The sequence below is a fragment of the Protomyctophum parallelum genome (assembly GCF_964188405.1).
Source record: "Protomyctophum parallelum genome assembly, chromosome: 23".
NCBI lineage: Eukaryota > Metazoa > Chordata > Actinopteri > Myctophiformes > Myctophidae > Protomyctophum > Protomyctophum parallelum.
Genome location: NC_139715.1, coordinates 21,585,739 through 21,611,270, shown reverse-complemented (window position 1 = coordinate 21,611,270; position 25,532 = coordinate 21,585,739). Strand labels below are relative to the sequence as shown.

General features: G+C 42.6%; 1 protein-coding gene across 4 annotated transcripts in view; it reads left to right on the top strand.

Moving 5' to 3' along the window:
* The window catches only part of filip1l (filamin A interacting protein 1-like), a 108,565-nt gene that overhangs the window by 4,674 nt on the left and 78,359 nt on the right, over nt 1–25,532 (top strand). Inside the window, exon 1 of one of the 4 annotated variants that reach the window (XM_083758783.1) lies at nt 19,840–19,856. The exons of the other annotated variants lie outside the window; for them this stretch is intronic. The gene's annotated coding sequence lies outside the window, so the exon portion shown is untranslated. Of the gene's footprint in view, nt 1–19,839; nt 19,857–25,532 lie in introns of those variants that run through there. 4 annotated transcript variants of the gene reach the window in all.

Below are 25,532 nucleotides of genomic sequence, written 5' to 3'. Positions count from 1 at the left end.
TGAGCAGTTCCACCGGCTGTACGCCCCGGGCGAGTTGGTAAAATTATGCGAAGCCTGCGGAGCTACTTCAGGCAGGCAACTCGTGAGCGAGCCTACCTAATCAGGTGACTAGTCTCACTGTCTCATGCACTCTTTTACCTGATCAGAGCAGCTATTTAAACCTATCTGCCTACCTGCTCTTTCCTGGCTTCTCTCCCGCTGTGCGGTCGTGCTGCTGCTGCTGCTGTCTCCCTGCCTCGCTCGCTGCTAACCTGCTGCTCATGAAGTTTTTGCAAATCCCACCGCCTCCCCAGCATCCACCTGTATACAGGCTCTGTTTCTAGATCCCAGCGCCTCCCCAGCATCCACCTGTATACAGGCTCTGTTTCTAGATCCCACCGCCTCCCCAGCATCCACCTGTTTCTAGATCCCCCTGCATGGGGGTCTTATTCATTCCCTGTAATTCTACTTGGCTTATAATAAACTAAAATGTTAATGTTACAGGGAATGAATAGGGACAGAGAGCCCTGACGCCAATCTATGCTTCATATATCTATGCTCAATTATGCGCAATAAATATATATTCTAAATTCACTCTAAGAGTTGTCTGACTGAAATGGTGAGTTTGTTGGTATTCACCCAACCCATGTAGGATTTATGTGCATACAACATCACCAGTTATGCTGATGATTGATCACACAGGAGAAGTGAGGTCACATTCATAAGCTCACCTCAACCATCAACCAGACTGATTGATTGGTTTTCTTCCTGCCAAAATAGACGTACTGTAACAGCCATCAAATACAATTGTACATGCATAATTTTCTCACGCCCCTTAGATCTTTTCCAGCCTCGTCAGGCCATAATCGTGTGCTTAGACGATAACTAGATGGTTGTCATTTCAACCGCAACTATACAGTGCAAATTAATCTAGGGCGATTTACATGTTTGGGCGCTTTTCAACTATGAAGGGTGACCCAGTATAGTGAGTATACCTTCCGTAGCCTGAAGCATTCCAATTGACTCAACTGGACTCACTAAAATACCTGGTTCTTTTTTGGTGTCACCTCCATCAGTGTTCCAAGCGAGGGATCTGAGGCAACACCAAGCGGTGATGTGTAACGTGTAAACACTGCAGACTTGATCAGAGAAGATCAGACGTCCCTATACTGCATGGAAGCTCCTGTTAACAGACATTAACCGCATGAACCGTAGCATCCCCATTCTGGGGGCGAACAATCCGTATCATGTTATGAATCTTGGTGCCTTGTGAGCTTATAGATCTTGTAGAGCCTTTAGATCAGCCATTTTCAGAAAAGAGAGTTTTGTGTAGAGGGGGAAAAGGGATTGGACCACGTACAGAGCCCTGGGGGACCCCGCGGTCAAGTCCTATTTCTTGCCTAAAATGTGTTGCGCTGTACAGGACAAATGTAGCGTCGTTTATCACTCTCATTTTTACATTGTCGAGGTCCTATCTGCAGTGGAAAGCGAAGCTAGTCGAGTCTAGTTGGTTCTATGCAATGGAAAAGCCCCATTAAATTCCTGTCGACACATCGCAATGGGGTACAAAGAATTCGCAATGGCAGCCCTGACATGCGCCACAGATAAAATCGGATAGAATCGCAACATGACGCGAAGCTGTGAGTGAAGCCCATTTTATCACTTCTACTTCACATCAGTATGCGTGGCCTGCTATAAAGCGAGTGTTTATTGAACTCTGACAGTGTAAAAATAGTACAGTACGGTTCCTATGTAGCCCAAGGCATTTGCCAGCATCCACAGCACAGAGTTGTTGCAGCCATACAATGGAGACAATATAGTTGAGGTATAGCTTGAACAAAGTGGGCGAGTGCAGTGGTTAATGCTTCAGAACTGTCAAAAATTATGTTGGGCTCAATCATAGCCTGTAGCACTTGCCCTAGCCTCGACGACCTTACAGGCGTATACAAAGGCTCAACTTATGTACTGTAACATAGATAGACAATAGCACTCTATGGTATATACCGTACGCATATAGTTTCATTGACGTCACTCGCTCATCCCCTCGATTCCCCATGTTCACGGAAGTAATTCTCTATGGAGAATAACATGGGGTGTTCTTAATATCGTCTACTATAAGCATTGTGGTCCAAAAATAAACATGCTGTCTCTCCGTTATTGTCAGATATTAGTCTCTGTATCGTTTGCGACAGTCAACTGTATCATATATGATAGTCTGCTTCTAGCAAAAAAATGACTAATTCAGCAGAGTTTTCTCTCAGTCAGTTGATTCTTCATATCCATATGAGTGAAACGGCCTGAATGATTTGTTATTTTTCACATATTATTCTCATATGAGGCAATCTAAAATACTCCTATGGGGATTACAATGCAAATAAGTATATGAACCCGTGGATTTGCGCCCTCTGCGATATTGACGTCAGACTTCGGTGCTCTATTGTTAGGTTCTTAACGTACTTATGGTTCTTGATGACAATTTTTTTATGTATCTATACCAATGGTAATACATGGTTTACCATGCTTTGTTCTTGCTTACTGTAAATCGCTTTGGATTAAGAGAGTCTGTCAAATGCCTAAATTGTAAATTGTAAGTGGACATGTTAATTTATAATCTGTGCTATGTACTTGACTTCTGCAATTCTGATTTTGTATTCTCCAATCCATTTTTCATTTTTCAGCTGAATCACAAACCACTGCTGCATCATTTTGAATTATGTTCGCATGAGAGGTGGGCTCGCTGGGTGGGAGTTAAAGATTGTGTTTGCACGATTTACCGTATCATGGGCCATTTTTTACACTGTCATGAACACACAGGATTGCACTGTGCATTATACAAGGTAATGCATAATTCCTGGAGTTCTATTGGCTAAAGTCCCGTGACAGTCGAGGCAATAGCAGACAAGGCATCCTCCATGCAGCACCGTGGTGTTATCAGTAACATTGTACACAGTATGGAGAATGAACCACAGGGCGTTCCCCTGTCCCCTGTCTCAAAGCAATGAAGTGTTGGGCTCACTTCTAGTTGCCGGGATCCTGTTTCCCTCATAGAATGCCAACCAGCAAGAGCTCTGGGAAAAGAGCACTATATATATCAAGATAGAAATGCTAATGTTGTCCACTGCTGCTCTGCTGCGCTCTCTCTCTCTCTCTCTCTCTCTCTCTCTCTCTCTCTCTCTCTCTCTCTCTCTCTCTGCCCTGCAGAGTCCTGCTGCCAAGTCAAGTCAAGTCACGTCAAATCTATTTGTATAGCGTGGCATACAACCAAAGGTCGATTGCAAGGTGCCGTCCTTCGCAGAGAGCCCTGTCTCATAGCCACATACGAAAGCTTTTGGAACAAGTGGCTATAGCGAGGAAGGGTTCCACGTGTGTGTGTGGCTGTGCACGTGCAATGTACTTGTTCTCCTATGTGAAAAGAGTAAAGTCAATAGGTAAGCCATTGGGGGGAAATGCCACATTACTCTTACATCTGCATACTTTTAACAAAGCACATCATTCAGAGAGCAGCGACAAGCCTGTGAATGGACAACCCGTCTCTCTTATGTGCCGACACCTTACTGTATACTTCCACTTACCGTGGGACAAGTCCCGTCCCAGGTTGCTAATGGTACACAAAGTCGTGTCCGGGGGCCTGGCAAGTGAACAAGCCTGCTTGGTGCCGCAGCTGCATCAGCTCTGGTTGTCACAGCACAATGTGCACACACACACACACACACACACACACACACACACACACACACAGTAGTCCCTTCTCTTGCTCATCTCCCCCGCAAGTGTAAAAGTGAGTAATGGGTCTGCAGTTGCGCTGCAGCGATGCACCAACGGTCTAGTCAGTGATGGATAGCCGTCTGCACTGCATTATAAACACTCAGCGGTGAATGATGATGATGGCTCAGTTTTTATTTCTGAAAGTTCATTTGTCCCACCGGAATCCAGGAGAGAAGAGCTTGTCCTGTAGACAGTATATAGAGGACTACAGCAGTTTAGAGACACCCTGGAGCAGATATGCTGCTGACTCAGGAGAATCTCATAAAAACATTGTTTGATGTATGTATATATATATATATATATATATATATACAGTTATACACACTCCCAGAATCTTTGATAAAAATGTCTACACACAAGGTTTTATGAGCCAATGAAAATTGCAGTTTTATGAAAATTATTCTTCTACCCCTAATAGAGCGCCGCAGTCCCCTTCAGAACGATGAGGGCACCAGGAAATAATTCCCCATTCATTTTTCCCATAGGCGTGTTGACAAATCATGACAATTCTTTTTGGGCCGAACAAATAATTAGAAAGAAGAAAAAAAGGGCAGTGTACAAAATCTTAATGACCTCCCTCCCTTTCACTGTACCGTGAAACACTGAACATTGTTGAGTGCTGTCTGCACAGTAAATCAACGGGAGGGAGGGAACAATTAATTAATGTACGACCGTCGCTGGCTGCACAGAGGTGGGAGCGTTCCGGCTGTCTGTTTGCGAGTGAAGCATGATTGAAAGTCAAAGGATGAACAGCCCCGTTTCCCAGCTCGTCGAAGTGTCCTTGAGCAAGACGCTGAACCCCTAATTGCTCCCAGATGTGCAGGTTGGCAGTTTCCTCCGCCATCAGTGAATGTGTGTGTGAATGTATTGCACAATCTATGTAAAGCGCTTTGGATAAAAGTGCTATAAACCGGTAAATGCACCATTTACATAATATGGACAAATGAGACATTTTACATGAGGCAGTCAAAGTAAGCCTAAGAATGTGCAGCCATATTCATTAGCTAGTCTGACCTCAGGTGAAACTGATTTGAAGACCAGGATTCTTATAGTAGGGAAGAATGATACATAACCACTTAAGCCTATTATATACTTTAAAAAACAATGCATTGAAAGATTGTAGATCTGCTATTTTTGCCATTATTGAAAATTGTATTATTATTATTATTATCTTACCATCTTCCCCTGCAGTTATTATAGTGGTTAAGTTGATATTACATGTCATAGATAGAGCGTACCACTGTACCCTTCACATAGCGCTACAAACCAACGTGTCAGCTTCTGCTGAATCATGTGCTGATCAAACGCTGCATGAGTGGAGAACAGTTCCGCACTGCAGCCATGAAACAGCAGTTTTTTCGATGTCATATCGTTAGCCTTACATTGTACTTGTGCGCATTATGTAAATGAAACCTTTACAGGATTCGTGTTGCCATATCCTCGACCGTGACCCATGAAGCTCCCTGCTGTATTCTCAGCCGGGACGGGAGCCGACTGGTTTGCTCACGAAAATCATCAGCATGGGACGCGATGGGACGAGGCTACACAGGTGTAGCAAATGTTTTATTTAAGTAAAAGTATCAATAGTGCAATATAGAACGGAGCCTCTGTTATAAGTATATATATATATATATATATATATAAGTCCGGAATTCTTGAGTAAAAGTACAAAAGTATGGGGGTCAAAATGTGGTTGAAGTACCAAAAGCAAAAGTACTCATTATGCAGAAATGTCCCATTTCAAGTTTTCAAATGTAGAAAAATCTTTTGAAAATAGCGGATCTACAAACTCACAATGCGTCGCATTGTGAACTTGTAGATCGGCTATTTTCAAATGGCCGAAATGTAGGGCTGTTTAATGTATGTTTTGTAATAATAACCAGAAGTTTTCAAATAATTGTAGTGGAGTAAAAGTTCAATATTTGCCTCTGAAATGTAGTGGAAGTCAAATTAATTAAGTACTGAAAATTTGAAATACTCCAGTAGCCTAAAGTTAAAGAAAAGTACCTCAAAATTGTACCTCAAGTAAATGCACTTAGTTACTTTCCAGCACTGATGCTAAATAGGCTCGGTACAAAGAGGGCACTGCCGAGCGTACCGGGGAAACAATGTTCCAGATTCTCGCCGGGCGCCTTGAGCTCAAAACATTCATTGTCACTTCTCTCTCTGTGCATGCGGCGTGTTGCTATAGCGATCGGCCCTACAACCAAGATGACAAGGGGGCTTAGTGGTGGCTTTGGGACTACGCACGCCATGGCTCTGGCATTCGTCGAATCACAGGGACAATTACGAGGCTATTTTCTGCTGACCCATTAACATGTCCCCTTCTCTCTCTTACTCGAGGCATGTACAGCATGTCCACTGCACAAGAGAGCAGCGAAAGGCCACTGAGGTGAATGTCGGCGAAGCATGTATGGCGGCCGGTGTGACCGTTTTCTTAACAAGGTCCATTATTTATTTGGCATTTGAGCCACGGACCACTATTTGATGACATTTAGCCTCTCAGGCCCAAAACTAAAGAATATTTTGTTATCGTTGGATAAGATTTTGTCCACAATTCCATGTCATAATATGTGTCTGAGCAAATCGACATGTTACGTCACCGGTGCCCGGCTGTAGAGCACCGGTAACGATGGAAGTTGGAGGAGATCCATGCGCAACCCGGCTATGCATTACCCGTACATCCATCAGTCTGTGTCCCTTTTATGGCCGTAGATTTCAGGTATCTGTCTCTCTGCGTCAGAACAACATTATGATGTCAGAACAGGCCAGCTCCATATATGGAGATATAGGGGTGATCAGGTCCAGAGCTCGAGCTACGTGGTACGTACACATGTACCGTACACACAGACTTGACGCATTTATAGTTACTAGAGACGTGCCCGCGTGGGCCCTCTACCGCGGTGCCTGTTGGGCACTGGCCTACATGGAATGATGCAAGTTGGAAATGCATGCCCCACCCAGATGTTATGTCTGTGTCTCTTTTATGCCCAACGTTAGAACGTCAGATGTCAGATGTCTTTCTCTGTGTCCCTTTATTCCTATATATGGAGTTCAGTGTCAGCCATGCCCAATTATGGAGTGTTGGGATGTCAAAACAGGCTAGCTTATGGAGTTCTGTGTCAGGCATGCCCAAATATGGAGTGTTGTGAGGTCAGAACAGGCCAGCTCCATATATGGACCCTGGGCAAGGGCCTTTCTGGGGCGGTTCTGGACAACCGTGGGTCTGACCGACTCGACAACGAGCACAGTTCTCGAGTTATGTGGATTACAGACGTACACACGTACACACAGAGACTTGGTGCATTTATAGTTAGTATATAGTTATAGTGAGATAGATAAATAGATGGAATTGGCCCAACAGAGACGATATGGTCTGCACTAACAAACTGGCTGAGCTAACAGGCACCACAGGCAAATGGGATAACCTTTTTCGCAGAGCCGGGAGTCAATGGTCGCTGAGGGGGCGCTTGTTTTACAGGTTAGGGTTAGGTTTAGGCATAGTTTTTGTGAGGTCACATAACACCGCCCGTCCGCCCTACTAGTAGTAGCCGGAGCTGTAAAACAAGTGTCCCATCAGAGCCCATCGAAACCGAGGCTCTGCCTAAAAGGTATAGTCCCACTAGCAACTATGCGCACTACTGTGCATGACATCATGACCCCATCCTTTTGTTCTGTTCCTTGGCACAGTGACAGACTGTGGCGTTTTGGCAGCTCACAGTGTGTCGGGATGGGTAGGAGTGGTCCAGTAGCGTCAGCATGGAATGAGGCCCAGCTATAGGCCCAACTTCCAGTACTACTCAAATATTTTACTAAAAGTAAAAGTATCAACACTGCATTGTAGAAATACCCTGTTACAAGTAAAAGTCCGGAATTCAAAATGCACTTGAGTAAAAGTACAAAAGTACTGAGCATGCAGAATGTCCCATTTAAAGTTTTCAAATGTTTAAAAGATCTTTTAAAAATTGCAGATCTAGACCTTGTAGATGTATATAGGACTGAAGTAGTTGATGCATGTTTTGTAATAGTAATTCAAATCTATAAAGTAACTAAAGTTTTCAAATAAATGTAGTGGAGTAAACGTACAATATTTCCCTCTGAAATGTAGTGACAAATACCTCAACAAGTACAGTACTTAGTTACTTTACACCACTGCCAACTTTACTCTGCATTAAGGGCATTAAGAGGCGGATACATTACACCCCCATCTGCCAAGATGACTCATAGGCATGCACACTGCAACACACTCTCAGAGTTCAATCAACACCCGGGATTTTGCAGTGCAGTGTGGAAAGGCCCCCAGCGTCAGTACCGGAGTTGTGTACACTGCACTGTACTTGAATTAAAGGTGGCATGTGGTAGTCTGCGACAGAAATATAATTCATTTCAAAGCACATTGTGTCAAAACACAAATGTATTGACCATAGAGCGCCGAAGTCTGACGTCACTTTCAGTAGAGGGCGCCAGTACACAGGTTCATGTATTTTTGAGTGGTGCAACCACTCCAAGGAACAGCAATGTCCGTGTTCACCTACCTATGTGTTGGTTCACCTATGTGTCCGTGTGACGTTAATGAGCACCAGTATGACTATTAGTACCAGTAGGGGCTGTTGTGCCAGAAACAGAGAGAGAGAGAGAGTGCTGCACTGTTGCCTGCTAATGAGAGAGAGAGGGGGAGGGGAGTTGCACCACTCAGTTCACACGGGTGTTTCTGTCATCATCCGGCCTTTCTGTCAGGGGGGTGGCTGTGAGTCGTTAATGATGTCCATTAATATTTGATACAGCCAGTTTGTGGAGAAAATGGAATTAATTTGGCCACAAAAGCCTTGAAACTACATATGAAAGCAATGTCGCTGCTAATATACGTCACGCCCAGCTGACAACACATTGCGTTCCTGAGATTCCTCGTTGACGTAAGCTCAGCTGGCGGTGACTCGACTCGTACTAACCACGAAACATTAAATATCAATTCATTCATTCAAGAACATAATTAACATGTCAGTTTCTGTTGTGCGACAGGCAGCTGCAGCCACCCCGCCTACCCGGAAATGTAGTCTCTGGGTTGTTTGACTCTGACTGATTTGACTGATTTCTAACGCTTATTTTGTTACTCTTTGGGTATATTTGTACATTTCCGCTTCAGTCGATGATTTATATCCATATGAGTGAAAAGGGCCGGAATGATCGGTTTATTTTTCAAACACAGTTCTTATATGAAGAGATCTAAAATCCCCCTATGGGGAATTCAATGCAAATAAAAAGTACACGAACATGTGGACTGGCGCCCTCTACTGACAGTGATGTCAGGACTTCGGTGCTCTATATGCAGACCACAGCCATCTTGCTATAAAGTTAATGGCAGGGTGTTAACTATAGCCACAATTTGCCATTGACAGCCCATACATCCAGACAGAAAAGTCCCATCTGATTGTATGATTAAACAACGTCAAACTCACCAACATTGCAGCCATACGAAAAGCTTGAATTATCCTGTTTGTTTCATAAAAATGAGTGTTGCAACTCCCCCCCCCCCCCCCCCCCCCCCCCCCACCTCTCTCTCTCTCTCATTAGCAGGCAACAGTGCAGCACTATCCCTCTCTCTGTTTCTGGCACAACAGCACCCCTACTGGTACTCATAGTCATATACTGGTGCTCATTAACGTCACATAGGTGGGTGAACAACACATAGGCGCATGGGTGAACACGGACATTGCTGTTCCTTGGAGTGGTTGCACCACTCAAAAACCCACTGTAGACATGTTATGAGCTACTTTCTGACTGTGAAGAAATTCCACTGCCGGCATGATGTTGCTTTACTGAAAACGATTGCTTCCAAACTCCAATGGCAAGATGGCCGCGGCCTGCATAGTCAATTGTACGCAGCTGAAAATTGCTGAAAATCTGTATCGGCATATCATAGTTTGTGACTCTCCTGTAAGCGTGAATACTGTAGGCACTAATTTTCTTGTACAATATCTCACGTGTCCAATCCATGTATGAACATTCATAGCTTCTCAGGGATAATTAGTTTGTATAATTTGTCCACAGACAAAGTGCATTTTCTGAAGAGTGAATCAATGTGTGTAAATCACACATATTAATGTATCGCCTGATCCTTGACCTTAATACAGATGGGAGAACACTGACATTCATTAACACGTCGACACAACAAATCAATGTTCTAATTATTTGATTATCCCAGGCTGCAGTGCATTCTGCTTGTAAACTACCTCGGGTGTATCATTCATCGGTCAGTGTATTGAAAAAGATTGCCTCGGTAACTGTAACAATTTATTTTTTTAAGTACCATGTGACGTGTCAAACTAGGGGCTTTTCATGATTCTGAATCCATTGCAAGCATTCGTTTTGCACGAAAAACACTCGTTGGGCTAAAAAAGGCCATAGCCGTCATCACATGATGAGGTCATCACATTTTCGGCACATTTGGGCAAGTGGCTGTGGACGAAATAAGCCCAGTTCTCCAGTTAGTTCTCCAGACTGTATGATGTGACGGAAGCCATTGAAAATTGCGAGAGTCAACAGTCTGGCAACTTCAACCGTCTAATTTACCGTTTGTAACAAAATGATCAATTATGTTCAATCGCTTTGATTTAAAAAAATTATAAAATGTAAAACTCAAATCACCCCCTCGTCGCATCGGCACTTAAGTGCTCCCGACATGCGTGGCAGGTTAAAACTAACCGGTGGCAGGTTAAAACTAACCTGTGGCTTCCTGTGATGTTAGGCTTAGGGTTTCAGTAGGCTGTTGGACTCATGACTGTTAGTACGTCGGACCAAACGCATGCACCCGTCTGCTGTTCCTCTGGGGGGAAAACAGCAGAGTTACAGTACAGTACAAGGCCGCTGGCCTGGTGTGAGCCCAAGTGCGGTCAGGTGGGCTATCTGTTCGCTCTCGCCTTCTCCCCTTCTCCCCTCCTTTTCCCCCGGGGCGGAGGGATTGAATGACCACCCCTAATTTTAGCCGCAGGGCCGACGGCCGCTGGGTGGCGTGGATTACAGGGCGATCATCCGAGCCCCAAGCCCAGGCACATAAACACAGCATTGGAATCCGGGGGGGGGGGGGGGGGGGGGGGGATGTGGGAGAGAGAGAATTAAAGAGAGAGAGAGAGAGAGTGGTAGGGTGGGGTTGGTAAGCATGCTGACACTTAATAAGGGCAACTCCGTGGAGAGCAAACACAGTACCACAACGCTCGCTGAACACACACACACACACACACACACACACACACACACACACGTTTTGACGGATTTACAAACGTCTGGTTTATTACAAGGGTTATCAACACGGCTATGATTCAGGATGCTTATGGCTTAATATATTTTTTTTATGAAAGTCCATTTTAATTATGCAGTGTCATTTGATGGTTATAATAACCAAGCCGTTTTGAAAATCGATTGAAAATTGAGCAAGTTAGGGTTATTAAAAAGTACATGCCACATAGAAAATGTTATGAGTGGGCGAGCTACGTGTAGCAAGATAGCCTGTGGCAACGTCACTCTCCATTGACCAGCAGCACGGGCGAACCATCTAGCCTTTCTTATAGCCTTTCAGCCATTTGAGATATATATATATACAGTATATATATAGCAACTAACCATGATATTAACGTAAAAGGTGGAGTGCTTACTTTATTAGCCTATAGGGTCATGAGGTTCTCCTCTGTGCAGTAACAGATTACATGGAATCTGTCATCTTTTACATCTACTGAGAAAATAAAACACAAGGTGAATACTTTTTGAAAATATAGGATCACAATTAAGTGTTGCACGCTGCGAAATTGATAACAAAATCACACGACATGCTGATCACTGAATTCAGACAATATTCACATTATATTTACGTTCACGTTCAATTATTATTTTTATTCCATAAAAGCAATCAGATTACCTCAATGACTCGAAGCAACCCAGCAGATTAAACCACTGATCACACAGTTTAACCCATTCTGACCGGGCACCCATTTTGGTGTCGACATCATGTCATGCTTTAGCTATTGAAAAATAGCAGATCTACAAGCTCATATCGCGCCACCGAGTGGCGCGATACGAGCTTGTAGGTCTGCTATTTTTGAAAAAAATCGAAGAGCGACTGACATTTTTTTAGAATTTGATCTCAGGTCAGAATTTGGTTAATCAGACCAGTGTGTGTCCGGCGGAAACCTCGTATGAATCTGATCTCAGGTCAGAATGGGTTAAGGGGATGGGGGATGATAATCAGTCTTCTGTAACAGATTGCACTTTGAAAGTAACCTTGTTAGCCACCACTAACCCGTAGTAGGGACTAGTATAATGACATTATCACTAATGGCCCATCTGCCTTTGACGGGTCAGTAGTCTAGCTCACATACGTATGGGCAAGTGGCGGCCCGGGGGCCACACGCGGCCCCCTAACATCACATAATGAGACCCGCAGGTTAATATCAGAATACTGATATAGCCTATTATTGATTTACAAATCCAAACATGCAAACATGACACGCTTTAATTACTTCAGTCTAAATTAGTAGCTTAATGAGTGGTATTAAAATGTTATTGCCTTTTTTGATGTCCAATGTATTTGTATTTAGTTCATAAAGTTAACATACTCTAACCAGGGCTGGACTGGGACAAAAATTCGTCCTGGTCATTTCCGCGTGAATTTGGCCCAGACCGGCCCACCACAACCAGCGCACAGAAACTCTACGGCCCGCTCCGTCGATTCACACACACACACAAACAAGCCCTAATACCACCACTTTACAGAACAACATAAATGATACAAACCGACAGACAACTACACAACCCTTTGTAGAGGGTTTATTTGTCACTCACTGATACAGGTACAGTGAAATTATCATGATGGCACTGGCAGAATGGCAGCACGCCCGGACCTTTCCTGGTGTTTTCTTTTCTTTTTTATCTTTTTTAATGCGGCCCCCTACAGTCGCGGCCCACCGGGAATATGCCCGGTACGTCCTGTGGCCAGTCCAGCCCTGAACATAATATAACCCTAATCCCTCTGGAGTGAGGGTGGAAATATAGTGGCCCTCTCCATCGTCAAAGTTGCCCACCCCTGAATTATATTATGTAGCCTACTGTATGTAGACAATGTAGCCTATGGGTGGCAGTGGCTCAGGGGTACAGTGTGGCCTATGGGTGGCAGTGGCTCCCCCAGCGTTAGTGTCCTTGAGCAAGACGCTGTACCCCTAATTGCTCCCGATGTACAGGTGGTGCCTTGTGCATGCATGGTTTCCTCTGCCATTGGCGTGTGAATGAGTGAATCTAATGTACAATCTATGTAAAGCGCCTTGGATAAATGCTCTATTTAAATGCAAAATAGACTATATAATGGATAGTTAAAGAAAGAGGGTTGATCTGAGCACTATGAAAAAGTACAAAAAAACTAAAGGAGGAGAGGGCGGACGTACAATCGGGGTACTCAAAGCAAACATCTTTCGACTCTTCATCAGGGCATGCATGTTCCTATACCCGTTGATCCCCGTTGAAATAAATTGCCTGCCCGCGACAGTGTTGTGTGATATTAGTCTGGCTTATTAGCCAGGCTACCTCCACTGAGCACCTGGTTGATTTCCTTTTTCCCTATATATGGCTAGTTGATTGATTATACAGTGCATGACAACTCTAAACTTTCCCTTTCCTGTTGTATGTACATGAAATGGTGAAAAATGAGGACAAGCCCACGCAGCTCTCATGACCCTGTAGTGTAAGCCAGTGGTTCCCAAAGTGGGGGGAAGCTAAATGATAGTTTGGAACCAAATGGACCCTTATGGGTCTGTAACTCTGAGAGTGTACACTTTATTTGTACACTCTCAAGAGTTAAATTAATTATTTTCACTATACTATTCTAATTTATGGAATTAATTTGATTTTCAGTGATTGTCTTTCTTTTTTTATTATAGTTTTTATCCCACGATTTTGCATCCCATTTTTTCACCCAGTGTCAATTATCTAATGTAATCCTGGGCACTACACTCCCTCTGCCAACCTGGACTGACCTCATGCTTCTTTCTATGCATGAGGGGTCTAAGCTGCTTCTTTTCACCTGACAGAGGGGAGTTTCCCAGGCCAGACATAGCACGTGGAAGGAACACGTTATTTCTTTCCCCTCCATCAGGTGCCCCAGCTGGCCAGGGTCTAGCAGTGATTTTGCCCCAGCTGGCCAGGGTCTAGCGGTGATTTTCAAGTGCTTTCATTTCAAGGACCCCCATTGTGACATGCATTAGGCTACATTAGGACGGACACCCATTTAACGGCATTTCTATCTCTGGGACCCCAATTTATATTGAGAAACCCCATGTTAAATGAACTAATGGAACCAAATGGACCCAGTCCACTTGTACACTCTCAGAGTTACAGTCCCCATGCATGAGGGTCCATTTGGTTCCTAACTATCATTTTGCTGGGAACCCCCTGGAACTCCCTAAATGACCCCTGGGGGTCCCCGGACACCACTTTGAGAACCACTGCTTTACATGCTCAATTTCTAATTTTTCATTTTCTGTTACATGTAATCGGATATACTTTAGTGGTAGTAGCGAATGACCCTGTATGCTGCTCATGAACTTAAGAGTGTCGTAAACACCGGGCCTTGAATGGCCGCAAGGTCAAGCTGACCGCTACACCAATTCCAACCTATAGCAAGAAAACATGACATATGTTTTTGAAAGTAAGCTCACATTTTGTCAAATTACAATAGTTACACCATTCAAGTGCACAGCAATGCTTGCTTGGCTGCTTGCAGTGGCTCTCTCAACAATGTGGGCCATAACACAAATTATAATTATATTAATAATTAGGGGCCGAGCCCGAGGGGGGCCTCTTGTTTTTCTACAGTTTTTTCTTCTTCCGCCACTTTTTCCAGGTAGTTCTGGCAGTTCTGTGTTGTCGCTTTCCACAAGAATGTGGCAATATGGTAGAGGGTCATGGGAAACGGTCAAGAACTGAAGCTCAGTGATTCGTCAAAGGGCCTCTGACCTTTAGATCTCCCAATTATATGATTGTATGAATTATTATAATTATGATCCACTCTATCCACTCCTGACGAATGGCGTTGGAGATAAACACTCCCCCTTGAAATCACATTTCCATTCATTCGTGCGGAAGAGTCTAGACCCTGCTAATGTGGGAGTAGAGCGTTGACAGACAACCCCCTCAGCGTAACAAAACAAAAGTGACGTCATCTCCAGTCTCCAACACTATGGCTTGGCCACGTCTTATCGCTGCTTGCAGCTATATTTATTTTATTTATTTTTTATTGTAAAAATAAACTCTAATAATGCAACCCTAGGAATAAAATGTTGTGCATGTGAGTGGTGACATGGCCATATACGACCACTGGGATAACGACTTGTGTCTTTTACTTATACTGGAACTTTGTCCACTAGTCCCTTCCTTTGTCCACTAGTCCCTTCCTTTGTCCACTAGTCCCTTCCTTTGTCCACTAGTCCCTTCCTTTGTCCACTAGTCCCTTCCTTTGTCCACTAGTCCCTTCCTTTGTCCACTAGTCCCTTCCTAACACAACACATTTTTTTGTCAAATTTTAGTCTTTATATTTTGTTGACAAAATTGTCAATATATTATTTAGTCTTAGTCATTATAGCGTAGCTTTCATTTAGTTTGTCAGTGAAAAAATCGAATCCCCTCCTGTCACTTCTCAGTCACTAGACTCTGTGGTGGAAAGTACATTACTACATTTACTCAAGTATTTCTACTTTACTCGAGTATATACAATTTCCAATACTTCTACTCCACTACATCTCAGAGGCAAATATTGTACTTTTCTTTTTTACTCCACTACATTTGTTTGACAACTTTAGTTACTTTGTTTTACAATGCATTTGTTTTAGAAAACATATATACATTAACAACTTCAGCCCCATTTTACATTTCGGCCATTTGAAAATAGCGAATCTACAAGCTAACAACTGTGTCGCATCTATTTTCAAAAGATTTGTATACATTTGAAAACTTTAAATGGGATATTCTGCATAGTGAGTACTTTTACTATTTATTTTACTTTAAGTACATTTTGATGCCAATACATTAGTACTTTTACTGAAGTGCATTTTGATTTCCGAATTTTTACTTGTAAAGGAGTAGTTCTACATTGCAGTATTGATACTTTTACATATAAAGTAGAATTATTGAGTACTTTTTTTCCCCCACCACTGCGGCGGCTGCTTTGCGTGCCTGTTCCGAGCGTCCCTCTAAATCTGCACCAGGCTCCTCAGCTCCGTCTCCATTCTACCAACCCAAAACCTGACCTGCTTCTCTGTGAACCTGTGGGACTATTTGTGTGTGAGGAACAAGGTTTCCGCAGTGCGCTATAAGCTGACATTGAGGTATAGCTCATGCATAAAACTCTGCAGTCTTCTTCTCCTAGCTGTCTTTATCGCTCTCTTGCGACTTGCGTCTTTGCAACTTAACTGGAAATCGTCCAGGATAGAATGAACTGACAATAACTGGATAGTTTAATGCTATAAAGTCTGTACTATCTGGCTAGGTTAAGAGATAATATAATTATGTCCACATTGAAAGATAACTGCTGCCATCTGCTGGCTAAGTAGGAGCGGTTTCTGGCCCAAAAAAAAACAAATGCTGCTCAAAATAATATGTAAAAGAATATATATATATATATAAAAAAGGGTGGGGGTAAGGAAAATACATTTTTGGCACACAACAACTTGTGTAGAATACATTTGGGGGAATCTATTTCCAGGGTCTAAAATAGATTTTCAATGAGATACTTTTGATAAATCTTTTCCTCTTTTTACAGTATCATAATTATGAACGCCCAAGCAAGAACATGGGTGTTGTTGTTGTTGTTGTTGTGACCCATTTTGGTGTTAGCATTATGTCATGCTTTAGCTATTGAAAAATAGCAGATCTACAAGCTCATAGCTACGAGCTTGTAGGTCTGCTATTTTTTGAAAAATCGAAGAACGACTGACATGGAAACATGGCTTTTTCAGAAAACTGTCAGGATGCAGAAGACATTTTTAGAATCTGATCTCAGGTCAGAATGGGTTAAGCCACGCTCACGGTGTGCACATCAGTAACGCCATATAAGCGCTGTAGGAGCCGAGGTGGATGGACGGACGGATGGTCAGCCTGCACTTATTTCTACTGGTTCAATAACATAAAGAAGCTGACGGGCAGTGGGGTGGGAAAAGTACTAGTCACAGTAAGTAAAAGCAACGACACTGCAGTGTAGAACTCTTCCGTTACAAAGTAAAAGTCCGGAATTCAAAATGTACTCATGCAGAATGGCCCCATTTCAAGCTTTCCAAACAATATTTTCAAATGGCCGAAATGTATATAGAGCTTAAGTGGTAGACTTACTGTATTTTTTTTTAACAATAAAAAATCTAACTCTACAAAGTAACTATAGTAACTAATAATTTCAAATAATTGTAGTGGAGTAAAAGTACAATATTTGCCTCCGAGATGAATTGGAGTAGAAGTCAAAGTAATGGAAATTGGAAATACCCAAGCAAAGTACAAATGCCTCAAAATTGTACTTAAATGCACTTAGTTGCTTTACACCACTACAGATGTGTCAGTGTCGGACCAGGCCATTCTAACGGTCTGGTCTGAACTGGTCCTTCTGTACTGTGCTGTGCTGCTGTGCCTAGATGACCTGGCTAGCAGTCATGGATGCCTTATAATTGGCACCCAGCCTGTCTTTAAGTGACACGTACAACATCAGAACAACTGATTTATGATCCAGGAGAGTTGTGCAAGCGTCCAAGGAATGGAGCCAAAGCGGATAACATGACGGATAAAATGCAGACACACTCGTGTCAGATTGAATGTTGTGTCTTGCCGTAGCATACTTGCCCTAGCCTCGACGACCATATGGGCTCGACTTATGTAACTTAGATAGCATTTTATACTAGAAATAGCACTCTATACGCATAGTTTCATTATATAGAGATTCCACTGTTAGGTTCTTAGCTTAAGTATGAGTCATGATGACTATACTTTTATGTATATGATGTATTTTTTGTTCTTGCTCACTATAAATCACTCTGGCTTAAGAGCGTCTGTTATAACATATTAAATGTCTAAATTGTAAATTGAAATTGTGCGCATGCTTAGCCGATCGCAGCGAGGACAGGGAAGGATGAGGGAACGTTGTATCACGCACTGGTGGAAAAAGTTTTTTTTTTTAGTTTAAAAGTAGTTTTTTTAAGTAAATCAATACTGCAATGTAGTAGAAGTCCAGATTTCAAAATGTAGGCCTACTTAAAGTACCAAAAGTAAAAGTACTCATTATGCAGAAGTTATCAAATATATAGAAATCTTGTTGTGAGCTTGTAGATCGGCTATAAGTAACTAAAGTTTTCAAATACATGTAGTGGAGTAAAAGTACAATACAGAGTAGAAGTAAAAGTATTGGAAATTGGAAATATGCAAGTAAATTACAAATACCTCAAAATTGTACTGGAGTACAGTATGTAAGTAAATGTACTTACAGTACGTTACTTTACACCACTGGTATCGGGAGCCGGAGTCGCAGTGATTTGTTTCCGCCGCTTGTGACGGTGACAGCCCCGGTCCGAAATATTCACACCTCCCACTTATCTGATCTGTCTGGAGCTGGTTGCATGCATGGGTCATGCTCCCGGGGGGGGGGGGGGGGGGTTCTTTTATTCACACAGTGAGGAACAGATGGATCATATTTTCACATTTTGTTGTTGTGAAAGAGATTTGACCTTTGTCCGTGGCATATCCAAATGGGGAAGCACGTACATCTTTCATCTTTCACCATCCGGTCCACACAGTTAAAGTACCAAAAGCAGAAAGTACGCAGAATTTTACGTTTTCAAATGTATAAAAAAGCAGATCTACGACCTCACAATGCTTGTACATCTATACGACCTCACAATGCTTGTACATCTATACGACCTCACAATGCTTGTACATCTACGACCTCACAATGCTTGTACATCTACGACCTCACAATGCTTGTACATCTACGACCTCACAATGCTTGTACATCTACGACCTCACAATGCTTGTACATCTACGACCTCACAATGCTTGTACATCTACGACCTCACAATGCTTGTACATCTACGACCTCGCAATGCTTGTACATCTACGACCTCACAATGCTTGTACATCTATACGACCTCACAATGCTTGTACATCTACGACCTCACAATGCTTGTACATCTACGACCTCACAATGCTTGTACATCTACGACCTCACAATGCTTGTACATCTACGACCTCGCAATGCTTGTACATCTACGACCTCACAATGCTTGTACGTGGGCAATTTTCAAATGGCCGAAATGTATATATATATATATATATAGCTGTGTAAGTGGTTCATGTGTGTTTTGAAATAATAATCAAAAACTAGAAGTAACTATAGTAACTAAAGTTTTCAAATAAATGTAGTGGAGTAAAAGTAAAAGTACATAAAATGTGACATATTCAAGCAAAGTATAAATACCTCAGTTAAGTAAATGTACTTCATTCATTCATTCTTCCCACCACTGATACTGTGTGGCAATAATACTAGTCCAAATGTTGTCCATTATCTGTATCTGTTTGTTTAAGCATAATATAAGGTGTACATTTGTCATGTCTTCTCTAACCCAGATCCTGGTTCCACCTGTTGAACTCCAATAACTCCTGGAATTCTAGCGCACACGACTTGAACCCACAATGCTGCTCTTTTATTGTAACGTTTAACCAGGAAAAAAGAACCACATTGAGACATTGAAAGTGTGAACTGTGAACTGACCAAGAGGCAGATAAATATCAGTTATTCTCACGTCAAGGACCCCAGATTCTGTTACAGGGACCTCTATAAAAGAAGACTTGTCACCATTTTGTCAAGAGTCTCATGTCTCATCTATGCATTGGACCCTCGAGCCTCTTCAGGAATACAGTGAACTTTATGACCCCCCCCCCCCCTGCAGTCATATTTGTCCGTTATGAAATGAAATTAAAGTGACTCACCCCAGACCCTGGCACAGTCGAACCCTCAGCCAGGCCTCGAGGTTTTTTTTCTTCCTCTGATAATCACCTGCTGCCTGCAAGGGAGACCAGGTTACAAGCTGATGACATGGAGCGTGAGTGCACCTGCCAAGGCAGGAAAGTGGAGAGTTGGTATTAAATGTAATATCGGGCATGTCCGGGGCATGTTCCGAGACTGACATGATGAGAGCCCACAAGGCAGGTTTAAAGATAGAAGTCTGGTCTGTGACATGCACATGGCATACCCCGATGCCCATACAACAAATACGTTTCGCATATGTTTCATATCATATTCTAAAAAATAAAATAAAAACAACACTATATACATGGTTGACCAGATTCCCATGGGCTATTCCCAAGGGCTATTTCTGCCGTATTTCTGCCGTGTGTGTGTGTGTGTGTGTGTGTGTGTGTGTGTGTGTGTGTGTGTGCTCGTGCATCTTTCTAAAACTGTTGAAAATACATATTGTATGGACCTTTTTGTATGCATTTCAACAAGCTTAATGAGTTGTTGCGGTTTAAAATAGGGTGAAGTGGCAGATCATGCGGTCTAGACTTCAGTTCATGTTTGTTAAGTGCTACCGTTTGAGTGCGTGGCTGCATGCTTCCATTTAGAAATGAACTGTGCAAAAGGTTCAGCGATGAATGAACTCCCGAACCGAGTCGGTGTCATGGCAACACTCGTTGTTTTGTCATTCTGGTGACAGTGTTCAATATGAATGTCCTCAGCACAGAGTAGAGACAACTCACTCACACAGTCTGTGTTATTACAGTCAGTCAACACATTTCTCTTTTGGATATTTTATACGCAATGACAGTGGTTGGAAAAGTACTCAAATTCTTCACTTAATAAGTAAAAGCATCAGTACTGCACTGAAGAAATACTCCGTTACAAGTAAGTCCAGAATTCAAAATGTACTAATTTATGCATGTTTTCAAATGTATAAAACGCATTGTGAGCTTGTAGATCGGCTATTTTCAAATGGCCGAAATGTACAGGGCTTGAAGTGGTTAGTTTGTAAATACATCAAAGAAGCGATTATAATCCATCTATTATAAAGCCTTGGCCTGGAAGAGAGGTCATCAGGTGGTCTCCAACCTTCTTAGAGTGTTTCGAAACTTAACCACAACACTCAGCAGTGATTGGCCAAATCACTGCCCCTCTCATCCAGGCTTCCAGCTATTGTTCTTTCTCTATGCCAGAGCCAACCGGAGGCTCCACCTGCCTTGTGTGTTCTTGGGGGATTGCAGGCACTGAGAGGTCTCTAGGACCTCTAAGTGCCTAGGGTCCTCCTACGTGTTTTTGAGTCAAGGTGGGTTGTTTGAGCCTTCTCTGCATCTGTGTCACTGTCGTTGTAGCCGTTGAATCTGTCCTAGCGAGTCTCTCGGGAGACTCTGGGGGTATTGCTCAAATAAATGTAGTGGAGTAAAAGTACAATATTTGCCTCTGAGATGTATAGCTGAGTAGAAGTAAAAGTATTGGAAATTGGAAATACTCAAATGAAATACAAATACCTCAAAATGTAGCTATTATGACACTTAATTTTTTTTTCCTTCTATATTAAAAGTGTTTAAGACCATTTCAGGATGTTTTGAAAATAGCAGATCTACAAGCTATGTGAACTCGTAGTTATGCTACTATTCCCCAATAATATTAGACAGAACACACACACACACACACACACACACACACTAAGGCCGCTTCAGCAGCAATCGGAGCCAGCGGTGAGGTCATGAGATAGACGATTCCATGGCAACAGTCCTTCACAACATAAGCACACAGGGTCAGAGATCTTGACAAACAACCCGATGCGCGTGCGTGTGTGTCTGTGCATTCGTTCGTGTGTGTGTGTGTGTGTGTGTGTGTGTGTGTGTGTGTGTGTGTGTGTGTGTGTGACTGTGTGTGTGTGTGTGTGTGTGTGTGTGTGCATCTACTCAGGGCATGAGTGAGTGTGTCATGCACTCAAGTGCGTGTGTGTTTACTGAGTCAGTGTTTAAGTCCATCGTACGTGTGCACGTAGACAAATCTCTCAACCTCCTTGACGCACAATCAACGGCTTACATCGTCGTCCCACTGCTTGGATGAGCTGTGAGATTGTAAACAGATTCATAATGTTTGTCTTGGCTGTGTTTGTGAGGGGGGGCTTTGTGTCTAATTTGGGCCTGTGGATTCTCTCCGTCCTGCCCGTCCGTCCGTCCATCTGTCTGCCTGCCTGTGTGTCTGCAGTTACTTTGGAGATTTTAATTTTGATTAGAAAACAAACATTAACCTCAAAAACCTTTTGAAAATAGCAGATCAAGCTCACAATGCGTCACATACATAGTGACACATGGTGAGCTTGTAGATCTACTAGTTTCAAAAGATTTTTATACATTCGAAAACTTGAAATGGGACATTCTGCACAATGAGTACTTTTACTTTGTACATTTTCAATTCCAGACGTTTACTTGTAACGGAGTATAGTTCTACATTGCAGTATTGATACTTTTACCTAAGTACAAAATGTGAGTATACTTTTTCCACCACAGCCTAGCTGTGAGCTGTTGGCGCTGTGTGAATAGCAACTGATTCATTTTCTCTCTCTCTCTCTCTCTCTCTCTCTCTCTCTCTCTCTCTCTCTCCTCTCTCCTCTCTCTCTCTCTCTATCTCTCTCTCTCTCCCCCTCTCTGATTCTCCACCCCCCCTCTCCCCCTCTCCCTCTCAAAAAGGACATATGGAAGATTTTAAATAACATGCTAAACACTAATACTACTCGAGGTTTTCCAATACAGAGACTATTCTCTTGCATTAATCCCTTCCTTCCTCCAGCTGTTGTTGTTAATCACGTTGCATGTAATCTGCTGTAAAATTATAAAGCAGCTGCTCCTACATTAAGTATATTCACTTCAGCCCCCGCTCTTTTATAATGACCGCCGTTTTTGGTTGTAGTCTCTCTTTCTTTACAGTCACTGTTCTAATGCTTAATAATGTTCAACAGAAAAATAAGGCCTTGCATTATGTTGTTATTATTGCATGTGTTGACAACACATTAACTAATCCAACCGACGGGTTGCTAGGACGTGCACATTCAAACGAGAGATTTTTTTTTCTTTTTTTGTGGAGTTGGCCTCTCCTTCTGCACCATCCTCGTTGCTCTTTCGCGCATGCGCGTTCTCGTTCACTTCCCTGTTTATCGTTCACAAAGAAAGACTCTGCGCGCGTAATCTAAGGAGCTCTTTGTGGTTTTGACCAGATGGATATAATAAGCTCTTCATTTCTGACTTCAACATGCCTCTCGTTCAAAATGTGAAGCGAGCGATCATTAGCGATTTATATCCTAATCTCAGTCTCCCGGTTTTTGTCCGGAACGGAAGGGGGAGGGGCTTACAGAGAAAAAGCGGCCATATCTATATAAGAAATCCCGGCACTGATTGTGTTAAGGGATAGCAATTTGATGCGTTTAGAGTGCCTGTCGTTCCACTTTAAACCACTTGTCGAGTTGTCGCAGCACTTGCGTTAGCCTCGATGACCTTAGAGGCTTACAAAGGATCAACTTATGTAATTTAGATTTCCAATTACATATTAGACGAACGCACTTGGACAGGGAAATAGTTTTTTTAATAGTTTTTATATTATTTTATTTAAATTATATATATTTTAGGGGCATGTCATGTGGACTACCTGGCCTGCACACCCTTTGTGATCTACTGGTAGATCGCGATCTACATTTTGGGCATCCCCTGATAGACAGCACTTTAGTGTACAGTGTACAGTATACTCTACTGTTAGACGGATGTTAGGTTCTTATAGCTTGCTTATGATTCTTGATGGCTACCGTATTGTCCGTGTATACTATATAGATGTATTTGATGTGTTGTTCTTGCTTACTGTAAGTCACTCTGGACCAAGAGCGTCTGCTTAATGCCTATTATAAATTGTAAAATGGCATCCCTATTGTCAGAATCATTTTTTATAATTTAGTCAAAACTATTTTCAAACTACTACACTCACAACCCGAGCTTCTAGACCAGCTATTTTGTCTATTGATTGTATGATTAAGTAAATAGGTGGTTGAGCATGGCCGTCATTGACCGAGGACGGAGAGCCAGGTTATGGCTGCGTGTGGAAAGGCCAAATCACTATAGCTGTGATTCAACGTGACCCCCGCCATGTCAAAGAGGCCGGCGTGTCAATCCGGCTCTGGCAGCGGAGGTTTCTCCGGCATTATTAAATGTCCATTCCTCAGTGTCGTTACAGTATGTGTCGAGTTGCCCAGTGTTGACTCTACACAGCACGTGTTTGTTGACTCAAAGAGCCGATCTGGCTCCGAGACGGACGGACATTCCTCGAGCAATACTGGTTATCAAAAAGTGTCGAATTAACACCAATGCTGTCGGATCGTATAAACACAGGCATGATAACAGTGGTGGAAAGTAATTGAAGTAGATTGACTTACCGTAAGTACTGTACTTAAGGACAATTTTGAGGTATTTGTATTTTACTTGAGAATTTCCAATACCGTTACTTCTACTCCACTACATCTCAGAGGCAAATACTGTATTTTTACTCTACACATATTTATTTATTATTGTAATTTGGCTATTTTAAAAATATTTTTATACATTTTAAACTTTAAATGAGACATTGTGCATAATGAGCAATTTAACTTTTGGTACTTGATGAGCAATTTAACTTTTGGTACTTGAAGTACATGCTTTTGTACTTTTACTCCATTTACATTTTGAATTCCAGTCTTTTACTTGTAACTGAGTACAATGTACTACATTGCAGACAGTATTGATACTTTTACTTAAGTAAAACATTCAAGTACTTTTTCCCACCACTGATAAACACAGGTGTAATAATGTGCCATCCATCTTTCTCTTTTTACACTCGCTGAGTGCAGCGTGGTCATGGATATTTAAAAGACTCTCATGGATAGCTAGCGTGGTCTTGGAGAGCCGTGGAAGGAGGTGTTGATATACAAATGCTCTGTGAGAGACAAGACATTTTAACAGCTAACATGTAGAGGAGCCTGTGGCGTCCGTGTCATCACCACATATCTTAAAGCTTTTAACAGCCGCATGCTCCGCAGCACATCTGTACGGAAAAACATCTCCCCGCATTGCTTCCTCCAACCTGGCGTGGTTTGGAGCATTCCACCACCCCGCCAGGTTCTCTTTTCAAGAGGAGTTATACGGCCCGCGGCCATCCGGCCAGTTGCAGACCTTTCTCCGACGCAAAACGTCTTCTCCCCTTTGCGTCACAGTTCAAACCGGAGCTGCGATGTCATAGTGGCATACTGTAGCAGGAAACTCCTCGGCCAGAGTTTATGGCCCTTTGGTCCGATGAGGTTACAGCTCCCTCATTGCCACGACAACCTAAGCACTGTTTGTAAACATTTCACTTTTTGGGTTTTTCTTTTTTTTGGGGGGGGGTTAAAAAAAAACCTGCGGCTCAATCGTGACACCCGCTCACTCCTACAGTGTTCGTGACGAAGTAGGAACCGTCCTGTGTTATATAGGTATTTGGGGAATTTATAGTGGAAAGAACAGCATCCCCTCCGGCACTCGCAGCACTTTGTAGTGAAATTGTCCATAAGTGGAACTATTTTCGACTTTGCGCTCCCTGTGTGCCACACGTTTATGGCCACTTAGCAAAGTATGCAAAAAAAGTGGTTTAGAATTACCGTTTGGGAATTTGCAGTGGGAGTATTTTCTTTCTCCAAACAGACCAGGAAGTTTAAATTGCACTCCGCATACATTTTGAATAATAATTTTCTAAATTGATT